This window comes from Kogia breviceps, chromosome 2, assembly GCF_026419965.1.
Source record: "Kogia breviceps isolate mKogBre1 chromosome 2, mKogBre1 haplotype 1, whole genome shotgun sequence".
In the NCBI taxonomy this organism is placed as follows: Eukaryota; Metazoa; Chordata; class Mammalia; order Artiodactyla; family Physeteridae; genus Kogia; species Kogia breviceps.
The window spans coordinates 102135842-102147870 of NC_081311.1; the positions used below are offsets into that span (position 1 = coordinate 102135842).

A 12029-nucleotide genomic window follows, 5' to 3' on the forward strand; every position below is an offset into this window, starting at 1 on the left:
AGATTGCATATTCCATGAGGGCAAGAACAGCATCTATTTTAAAAAAATTTTTTAATTGAAGTATAATTGATTTACAATATCATGTAAGTTTCAGGTGTACAGCACAGCAATTCAGTTTTATATATAGGTATATCTATATCTTTATGTATCTATCTATCTATCTGTCTATCTGTCTGTCTATCTATCTATCTATTCTTTTTCAGATTCTTTCCCCTTATAAGTTAATACATAATATTAAGTATACTTCCCTATGCTATACAGTAGGTCCTTGTTGGTTATCTATTTATACATAGTAGTGTGTATATGTTAATCCTAGCCTCCTAATTTATCCCTACCACCTCCCCCTTTCCCCTTTGGTAACCATAAGTTTCTTTTCTGTGTCTGTGAGTCTCTTTCTGTTTTTGGAATAAGTTCATTTGTGTCTTTTTTTCTTTTAGATTTCACATATAAGCGATATCATATGATATTTGTCTTTGTCTTTCTGACTTAAACTTCACTTAGTATAATAATCTCTAGGTCCATCCATATTGCTGCAAATGGCATTATTTCACTCTTTGTTATGACTGAGTAATATTCCAGTGTGTGTGTGTGTGTGTGTGTGTGTGTGTGTGTGTGTGTGTGTGTGTGTGTGTGTGTGTATTTGGTGTGTGTATACATGCCACATCTTCTTTACCCATTCATCTGTTGATGGATACTTAGGTTGCTTCCATGTCTTAGCTATTGTTAATAGTGCTGCAATGAATATTGTGGTGCATGCATCCTTTCAAATTATGGTCTTCTCCAGATATATGCCTAGGAGTGAGATTGCTGGGTCATATGCTAGCTGTATTTGTAGATTTTTAAGGAACTTCCATACTGTTCTCCATAGTGGCTGTACCAGTTTACATTCCCACCAACAGTGTAGGAGGATTCCTTTTTCTCCACACTCTCTTCAGTATTTATTATTTGTAGAATTTTTGATGATGGCCATTCTGACTGGTGTGAGGTGATACCTCATTGTAGTTTTGATTTGCATTTCTCTAATAATTAGAGATGTTGAACATCTTTTCATGTGCCTTTTGGCCATCTGTATGGCTTCTTTGGAAAAAGTCTGTTTAGGTCTTCTGCTCATTTTTTGGTTTGGCTGTTCATTTTTTTGATATTGAGCTGCATGGGCTGTTTGTAAATTCTGGAGATTAATCTCTTGTCAGTTGCACTGTTTGCAAATATTTTTTCCCATTGTTTGGGTTGTCTTTTCATTTTGTTTATGGTTTTCTTTGCAGTGCAGAAGATTTTGAGTTTAACTAGGTCCCATTTATTTATTTTTGTTTTTATTTCCATTACTCTAGAAGACAAATCCAAAAAGTTATTGCTGCAATTTATGTCAAAGAGTGTTCTGCCTATGTTTTCCTCTAAGAGTTTTATAGTATCCAGTCTTACATTTAGGTCTTTAATCCATTTTGAGTTTATTTTTGTGTATGGTGTTAAAGAATATCATTCTTTTACATGTAGCTGTCCAGTTTCCCCAGCACCATTTATTGAAGAGACTGCCTGTTCTCCATTGTAGAGTCTTGCCTCTTTTGTCTTAGATTAATTGACCATAGGTGTGTGGGTTTATTTCTGGGCTTTCTATCCTGTTCCACTGATCTATATTTCTGTTTTTGTGCCAGTGCCATACTGTTTTGATTACTGTAGCTTTGAAGTCAGGGAGATTGATTCCTCCAGCTCCATTCTTCTTTCTCAGGATTGTTTTGGCTATTTGGGGTCTTTTCTGTTTCCATACCAATTTTGAAATTACTTTTCCTAGTTCTGTGAAAAATGCCATTGGTATTTTGATAGGAATTACACTGACTCTGTAGATTGCCTTGGGTAGTATAGTCATTTTGACAATATTGATTCTTCCAATCCAGAAGCATGGTATGTCTTTCCATCTGTTTCTGTCATCTTCAATTTCTTTCATCACCGTCTTATAGTTTCCAGAGTACAGGTCTTTTGCCTCCTTAGGTAGATTTATTCCTATGTTTTTCTCTCTTTTTTTTTTTGATATGATGGTAAATGGGTGCTTTTTTGTTTCCTTAATTTCCTTTTCTGACCTTTCATTGTTAGTGTATACAAGTGCAACAGATTTCTGTGTATTAATTTTGTATCCTGCAACTTTACCAAATTCACTGATGAGCTCTAGTAGTTTTCTGGTAGCATCTTTAGGATTTTCTATGTATAGTATCATGTCATTGAACAGCATCCATTTTTGCTCACTATATTCCTTACCTAGAGTCCTGATACCCAGCAGCCAGTCAAATAAATATTGACTTACATAATAAATACCTCCTCCTCCAACCATCAGCTCTTCCAGCTGGGCTTGTGTTTCTGACACACCAGGATATGTTGAAGCTGAGGGGTAACGATTCTCCCCTAAGGTTAAAGCAGAGGCCCCTCACCATGAGGACCTCCCTTGAGAAGCAAAGATGAGAATCCAGAATCCTCACCCATCTCTAAGCCATGTTTCACCACCTCTGCCTCACTTCATGCCTCCAGTCCTGTTCAGAAAACTCCTTACCACTTTCAACTTTTCCTTCTTCACAGCAGAGATTTATCCAAACCTGAGCAGAGATGAAAATTCCCTCAAATAGTCAAATAAAAGCCTTTTAGGGGTCTTTCAGGTGATTCTTTAGATACTATTTTCTACCAGTAGAATGTGCAGCAATGGAGATTTTAACATGTTTGGTTGGAAATGGCAAAGAATTCAATTAATTTTATGTGCTGGGCACTCAAGATCTGACATTGTGTAATTCTAAGTGACATCAAAGGCATTGTAGTCCAGCCTAGGAGACTGCAAGGAACATGCTCCCCAGTGGTAATGGGTGAGATCATATTTTAAATATTTCAAGTTTATTTTTATTTTTTTAATTAATTAATTTTACAGTAGGTCCTTGTTGGTCATCTATTTTAAGCATAGCTGTGTGTACATGTCAATCCCAAACTTGTGATTGCCGTGGGGTGGGGAGGGGATGGTGGGAGGGAGGGATGGATTGGGAGTTTGGGGTTGACATGTAACTATTTCAGGTTTAAATGGGCCTCTTCTAGTGGGGTCTAGATCTGTACTTTCCCATACAGTAGCTACTAGCCACCTGTGGCTATGTACATTTAAATTCAATAAAAATTTAAATTTCTCAGTCTCACTAGTCACACTTCAAGTGCTCAATAGCCACATGTGGCCCATAGCTACCATATTGAACAGCATTATGTTACATTCCTATCAATAGAGAAAGATCTATGGAACAGCACGGCCCTAGATTCCTTGAACACACACCGAGATGAAACATCGTTTCAGCAAGATGACTTGCACTTAGATAGGAAATGTTCAATAAACATCCACTCTTTTTTTTTTTTTTATATAGTCACCTTTACTATAATTCACGAGTACATGAGAAACTGACATGGATCTCTTTATTAAGACATGTAGGGCTTCCCTGGTGGCGAAGTGGTTGAGAGTCCGCCTGCCGATGCAAGGGACACGGGTTTGAGCCCCGGTCTGGGACGATCCCACATGCCACTGAGCAGCTGGGCCCGTGAGCCATGGCCACTGAGCCTGCGCGTCCGGAGCCTGTGCTCCACAACGGGAGAGGCCACAAGAGTGAGAGGCCCTCGTACAACACACACACACACACAAAAGACATGTAGATTCTCATGGGCACCTACTTTCCACTTTTAAGAAAATCCAGTTTACTTGGGAATGGGCAAGATCTTAGTATCAGTACATCAAGTTTCCACCTCATAGGAAACCTGAAAGGGTCTCTTGGGACTCCCAGGTCACTGTACTGTCCACAGACCTGCCCACACTCAAGTGTCTTCTGGAATTCCTTCTAAATTTCAAAAGGCACCTGGGCAACAGAACACTATTACTCTGCTGGTTTTTAAGGTGCAATTCCAGGGAAGCTGTCTTAACATTTTAAGACAGCCTCTATTAACATTTTCAAATTGCCCGGGCTTATCTTCCAAAAATAGTGTATTACTCACTTTACTAATCTCCCTGCCAAATAAAGGCCCCCAAAGCATTGTTAACTGCACAAGTCAGGCAAGGCTCCTCTTCTCTCCTGAATGAAAAGGACAAAAAAGAATTAGATTCATACATAACAATCTTATTTCACTTTTAAATTTTGGTATACTAGATGTCTCACTGCATGGTTTATCTCCTCAGTCATTGTCCACAGGACTCTGAGATGCTGTAGGAATATGTGGGCACAGACTCAAGGCCTGGCTTCATTTCCAATGTTGTGGAAAGGGACTGTACATCATGAGGCAGAGCCTATCCACTCTTTTTACTACACACCAGATTCTGTTGGTCACAATTAGGGATATATTTAGTATATTATTATCCCCTGAACTAGTTTGCTGGTTCTGCCATTGCAAAATATTGCACACTTAGTGGCTGCATTTGATAGAAAATAGAAGACCAGAAAAATGAGCCAGATGAATGACTCTATTTACCTACTTCCTTTTTTTTTCCTCTTTGCCCTCCTGACCACTTTGGTATAAAAGTCTCACAATAGGATGGGTTATAACTCCAAACTCAGAGAGATGGTAATGTGGGTAACAAATCCTGCCCAGGACCATGCCTGAGAAGACAGCCTCCCAGGCTAAGAATGAGCAAGGCCAACTCAGTGCAGCATCTGGCTCAGGTTGGTACAATTCAGGAATGCTACCATCACCCAATGGGATTTTTGCATTGTAATATGCTAATGACCAAGCCAGTATGCTGGGCAGGGAGTAAAAAGCACCAATACTCCTCCACAAAAATAAAAATGACATGTAGCCATCTCTCTATTAACCTCAGAAACTGGAGCAATAAGAGCAGAGGCAATTGCAATTCACAGATAATTCCAAAGCTTTTCTCTAGCAAGTGACAGCAAGTGATCTCATTTTCAGAGGCTTCAAGGACAATTCTAATGTAATAAACAGAGAGACAAATTGTGTGAATGCAACACACACATACACACAGAGCTTGACGTGGGAGAAATGGAAGGGAACCAGAGACCAGATACCCATTCAGCCTTGACATGCTCCTGCTGAACCCTTAGACTTTGTGTTCATAAACTCACCACTCATTCAGGACCTTTGGGCTTAATGCAAATTAATTAAGCTGTCAGGTAGCTCATTTTACCATTATTGAGGTTTTAAAATAATGAAGAGTGAAGGCAACTGATTAAAGCCTTTCCAGGCTGCTGTAGCAGTTTATGAATTATAAAAGTTCCATATTAATGTGACTCCACTGTGACTGCAGATTAGCTGGGGGATATTCATTAAGATGGAATAAAAAGGCAACAGGAGCTATGACATCCTTTGTTTCATGTTCCCTGACAGCTTTCCAGGGCACTCAGTGTGAAGGCATGAAAATAATGCACTGTATTTCTATAGCATTTTACAAATAGGATAATATCATTTATCCCATTTGATCTCCCCATTAATCTTATGAGCTTGGCAAGGCTGGTGTTATTCTCTTTGTTTTACATGAAAAGAAACTAAAACTCAAAGAAGTTTAGTGCCTCACACAGATAATAAGAGAGGAAACATAGTCAAATACCCAGGCCTGCTCACTCCCAATCCAGTGGTCTTCCAGTATGCCATTGTGTCTCTCTTTCTTAAGAGCTATGCTTCTCCAAAAACAGTCCCTCCATCCTCCTATCTTAGGTGTCTGAAATTTCCAATGAGAAAGATTCATTACTTTGTTTTAAAGCAAGGATTCCCACATTAAAATAGAGGAGAGGAATTTTCACTGAGAGGTGGAAGAATAGAAGTATTTTTCCTGTACTTTCCTTATGTATTGAGTAAAACTAAAAAAAGAAAAAAAAGATAGAGAAATAACACCATTTTAAATAAAGTAAGGAAACAAATGTGTGCCCAAAGCATAAACAAAGCAAACACTGCAAGATCTGATTCTAGTCGAGGGAATATGGTGAGAGTCAACTCATCTACCTCGGACTTCATGGAACATGCAGATTTTCCCAAGGTCAAGTGTCACTAAGAAAGAAAGAACATCAATCTTCAATAAACCCTTCCATAGATTTTTTTTAATGGGAAGTGCTTCCTAAATCATTTTTTGATGGCAGTATAACTTTTGTACGAAAGCCTGATAAGGGACATTACAAGAAAGGAAAGTTACATACCAAACATGAATTCATGATTCATACACGTGAATCCCAAACACAATACCAGGATTTAAAGATACTAAACAAAATATTATCAGAAAGAATCCAGCAATATATAGAGAAAGATAATACATTGTGAAAAAGTTGAGTTAATTCCAGAAATGCAAGGGAGGTTTGAGTTTTGAAGCTCAAAGTTATTTGTTCCATTTACAGAAAAAGAAAAATTACATGATTTTATTCAATAGGTGTAGAAGAAAGATTGATAAAATTTAATACTTATTTATAATAAAATCTTAGAACACTAGGAATAGAAGTGAACTTCCTAATCTGATAAATGAGGTCTACAATAATCTAAAAGCACACGTCATGCTTAATAGTGAAATAGTGGATACCTTCTCTCTAAATTGAGAAAGAAACAATAATGGAACTTATTAATTTCTATTCAACGTTGTACTGGAGGTCCTATCCAGTCTAATAAGGAAAGGGAAAAAAGATTAAAAGTAGGGAAAATTGCAATAATTTGCATAAGAGATAATTCTGTGCACAGAAACACAAACTATAGACAAATTATTAGATTAAGAAATGGGCTTAGCAATTATGCAGGATAAAAGGTAAGTACACAAAAACAAATTGTATTTCTACATACTAGAAAAAAGAATTAGAAAATTAAAAAGTTTATACTATTTCTAATAACATTAAAAAATCAAAAGCCTAGGAAATAAATTTGACAGAGGATATGCAAGCTATCTACCCAGAAAACTCTAAATCATTATTGAGAGAAATTAAATAAGACAACAATATATACCATGTTCCTGAATTGGAAGTTTCAGTATTATAATTGTTTCAATTCTCCCCAGATTGATCTATAAATTCAGCACAGTTCCAAACAACATCTCAGCAGGAAGTGTGTGGATGTGGGTGTGTGTAATTTGACAAAATACAAATCGATACGGCAGTGTAGAGTACCAAGAATATTCAAGACAAATTCAAAGATTTCTAAAAGATGTCAGGACTCATAATAAAGCTGTAGTAATTAAGTCAGTGTTGTATTGATGCAAGAAAACTGGATAGAAATTAGAAAATGGAACTGGATAGAAAGCCCAGAAAGACCCATGCAGTATGAACACTTGACTTATGGCAAGTGTGGTATGGAAAGCAGCAGGGAAAAGACAGTCTTCTCATTAAGTATTGCTGATCAGTTAGATATCCATATATAAAGAAACAAAACCCAATTCCTACCTAGTACCATGCAAAATAATCAATTTCAATGAGTTGTTTATCTAAATGTGAAATATAAAACAATCTTCTACTAGATAAAAATAGTAGAATATCTTTATGACCTTGGAGCAGGCAAAGATTTCTGAAAAGAACACAAAATGTACTAACCATAAAGGAAAAGATAATAAATTAGACTAAATTAAAAATAGCTGTTCACAAAAAGACTTCATTTTGAGTGCAAAAAGACAAACCACAAAATGGGAGATCTTACACTACATGTAACTAAAAGGGACACATATCCAGACTATATAACAAAATCCTACCAATAAAGGAAAAGATAATAAATTAGACTAAATTAAAAATAGCTAACCATAGGGCGTCCCTGGTGGCGCAGTGGTTGAGAGTCCACCTGCCGATGCAGGGGACAAGGGTTCGTGCCCCGGTCTGGGAAGATCCCATGTGCCGCGGAGCGGCTGGGCCCGTGAGCCATGGCCGCTGAGCCTGCGCGTCCGGAGTCTATGCTCCGCAACGGGAGAGGCCACAACAATGAGAGGCCCGCGTACCACACACATACACAAAAAATTAGCTAACCATAAAGGAAAAGATAATAAATTAGACTAAATTAAAGGTAGCTGTTCACGAAAAGACTTAATTATGAGTGCGAAAAGACAAGCCATAAAATGGGAGATCTTACACTACATGTAACTAAATGAGACACATACCCAGACTATATAAAGAAATCCTACCAATAAATAAGAAAAAGCCATCAACTCAATATAGAAACTGCCAAGATACTTGAATGGGCACTTCTCAAAAAGAATATTTAAATGGCCAATAAGCATATGAAAATGTTCCCATTTGCGTACCTTCTTGGGTATATGAAAAGTTGCTCAAAATCACTAATCATCAGGGAAATGCAAATCAAAACCACAATGAGCTATCACTTCACACCTGTTAGGATGGCTATTATATATATATACTTTTCATATATGTAAAATTTATATTATATATTTATATATTAAAGTGGATTTTGTGTATATATATGTGTATACACATATTTGCCTGTATATATACTATACATATATATATTTGTTTATATATAAAATAAGTTTTGGTGAGGATATACAGAAATTGCAACTCCTGTATGCTGCTGGTGGGAATGTACATATAGTGGTGTGACCACTACAGAAATAATATGCAAGTTCCTCAAAAAATTAAAAATAGACTTACCACATGATGCAGCAATTCCACTTCTGTATATTTACCCCCCCAAATTAAAATCGGTATCTCAAAGAAATATGTGCACTCCCATGTTCATAGCAGCATTATTCATAATAGCCAAGATGTAGAAACAATCTAAATGTCCATTGACAGATGAGTAGATAAAGAAAATGTAGCATATACATACAATAGAGTATTATTCGGTCTTTAAAAAGAAGGAAATCCTGCCATATGTAGCAACATGGATTAAACATTCAGGAGATTACGCTAAGTGAAATAAGCCAGTCACAGAAGACCAGATATTGCATGATTCCACTTTCATATTTAAAATAATCTGACTCTGGGCTTCCCTGGTGGCACAGTGGTTGGGAGTCCGCCTTCCGATGCAGGGGACACAGGTTCGTGCCCCGGTCCGGGAAGATCCCACATGCCGCGGAGCGGCTGGGCCCGTGAGCCATGGCTGCTGGGCCTGCGCGTCCGGAGCCTGTGCTCCGCAACGGGAGAGGCCGCAACAGTGAGAGGCCCACGTACTGGAAGAAAAAAAAATAGTCTGACTCTTAGAAGCAGAGAGTACAATGGTGATTGCCAGTGTCTGATGGGGGGGGGTAGGGAGATGGGAAGTTGCTGTTCAATAAATATAAAGTTTCAGTTATGCAAGATAAAGTAGTTCTAGGGCTCTTCTATACAACATTGTGCCTATAGTTAACAACACTGCACCGTACATTTAAAAAATTGAGGGTTGATCTCAAATTAAGTGTTCTTACCACAATTTTTTTCCTAGAACACTGTATCTGTTCTTTTTTAAATCAATTAACTTTTTATTTATTTGTTTATTTATTTTTGGCTGTGTTGGGTCTTTGTTGCTGTGTGCGGGCTTTCTCTAGTTGCGGCAAGTGGGGGCTACTCTTCATTGTGGTGCAGGGGCTTCTCATTGCGGTGGTTTCTCTTTGTTGCAGAGCATGGGCTCTAGGCGCATGGCTTCAGTAGTTGTGGCACAAGGGCTCAGCAGTTGTGGCCCGCGGGCTCTAGAGCACAGGCTCAGCAGTTGTGGCGCATGGGCTTAGTTGCTCCGAGGCATGTGGAATCTTCCCGGACCAGGGATCGAACCCGTGTCCCCTGCATTGGCAGGTGGATTCTTAACCACTGCACCACCAGGGAAGTCGCATACCACAATTTTTTTAAAAAAGGAAAAGAAAGAAAAATATGACCAAACTCAATAAGAGAAATGCATATTAAAGCTATAGTAAGATACCACTGTAGAACTTTTAACATGCCTGGATTTGAATTTAAAAGCCTGACAAAACCAAGTTTAACAAGAATGTAAAGCAACTGAAACTCTCACATGCTGCTAATAGGAGCATGAATTTGTACAAGCACCTTAGGAAATTGTATAGCAGTATCCACTAAATTTAAACATATGCATAGTCAATGACCCAGCAATTCCTATATACATGCCCAAAAATGATTTAATTAAAAAAATCTTTTAAAGTTGAAATAAAAATTAAAAATAGAGAAATTCATGCCCACGTGCACCAAAAGTTATGTGCAGGAAAGGTCACAGCATCCTGATTCATAGTAGCCCCTGAACAGGTAGCAAGCCAAATGTTCATCACAGCAGAAAAATTTCAAAAATTCTTTTATGGTATATGTATACAATGAATTCAATACAGCAAAAAATGCTTAACTATAGCTGCATGTACCAACATGGATGAATCTCACATACATGGTATTGTGCAAAAGAGGTCAGAAAGGAAAGAATATATGATGTATAATTCCATTTATAAGATTTCATAAATGGGTGAAACTAATCTATGGTGTTAGAAGTCAGATAGTTACATTTAGGGAAGGTAGAAAGGTTATGGAATGGGCTGATATACAAATTGTACCTTTAGGATCCTGGAAAAACTCTTTCTCTTGACCTCGTTCACAGTTAAACAGGTGTGTTCATTTTGTATACTTAAGGTTGGTGAGTTTTCTGAGTGTGTTATACTTCAATAAAAAAATACAGTTCACTACCATGAAAGTCATAGACAATGTCCATGACATTAAAGTCATTAATCCTTCAATTAAAGATCCAGAGTCAGAGACAGTTATAGAAAAGTTAATTCTTTAGAAGGGCTAGGAGAGAGGAATCTGAAAGAGAAACGCTGCCAATAAACTACTCCTATTCTTTCTATATTTAATATAAATTCTTAAGATATAATTGACATACTCTTAAAATTCACCCTTTTAAAGTATGCAATTCAGTGAGTTTTTGTATGTTCATAAAATTGTGTGACTATAATGCTATCTAGTTCCAGAACGTTTTCTTCACCCCGAAAAGAAAGTCTATGCCCATTATGGGTCACACCCTACCCCCAGCCCTTGACAACCACTAATCTCTTTTCTGTCTCTTTAGACCTGCCTAGTCTGGACATTTCGTATAAATGTATGTATATATTATGTGACATTTTGTGTCTGGCTTCTTTCACTTAGTATACTGTTTTCAAGGTTCATTAATGTTATAGGATCAGTCGGTACTTGATCCTTCTTATGGCTGAAAAATATTCCACTGTATGGCTATACTACATTTTTTAATCTGTTCACTAGTTGATAGACATCTGATTTGCTTCCACTTTTTGCCTATTACGTATAATGCTGCTATGAACAGTTTATAAGTGGATACATGTTCTGAATTCTTTTGGGTAGCCACTTAGGAGTTGAACTGCTAGATCATATGACAACCCTACATTTAGCATTTTGAAGAGCTGCCAAACTGCTTTCCAAAAATTTGCACCATTTTACATTCCCAGCAGAAATGTATGAGGGTTCCAGTTTCTCCACTTCCTAGCTAACATGTGTTATTTTCTGTCTTTTTTATTCTAGCCATCGTAGTTTGTGTGAAATGGTATCTCATTTTGGTTTTATTGGCATTTCCCTAAAGACTGATGACGTTCAACATCTTTTCATGTGTTTATTGATTGTTTGAATATCTTCTTTAGAGAAATGTCTATTCAAATCCTTTGCTCATTGTTACAATAATTAGATTATTTGTCTCTTTATTTTTGAGCTATAAAATATCTTTATATATTCTGTACCTAAGTCCATTATCAGATGTATGATTGGCAAATATGTTCTCCCATTCTGTGGGATATTTTCACTTTCTTAATGGAATCCTTTGAAATACAAAAGCTTTAAATTTTGATGAAATTCCATTCATCTATTTTTTATTTTGTTGCTTGTGCTTTGTGTCATATCTAAGAAACCATTACTTGATTCAAGCTCACAAAGATTTATTCTTGTGTTTTCCTCTAAGAGTTTTATAGTTTTATCTCCTACATTTAGCTCTATGATCTATTTTGAGTTAAATTTTGTATCTAGTAGGACACAGGGGTCCAAATTCATTCTTTTGTATGAAGCTATCCAGTTGTCCCAGCACAATTTGTTAAAAAGACTATTATTTCCTCATTAAATTGTCTTGGCACC

General features: G+C 37.1%; 1 non-coding gene across 1 annotated transcript; it reads right to left on the reverse strand.

The window, feature by feature from the left end:
• Window positions 1-4146: 4146 nt before the first annotated feature.
• Window positions 4147-4332, reverse strand: LOC131751682 (small nucleolar RNA SNORA73 family). The gene has a single exon (XR_009334251.1). It is a non-coding gene; the product is annotated as a small nucleolar RNA SNORA73 family (small nucleolar RNA).
• Between the last annotated feature and the right edge of the window lie 7697 nt (window positions 4333-12029).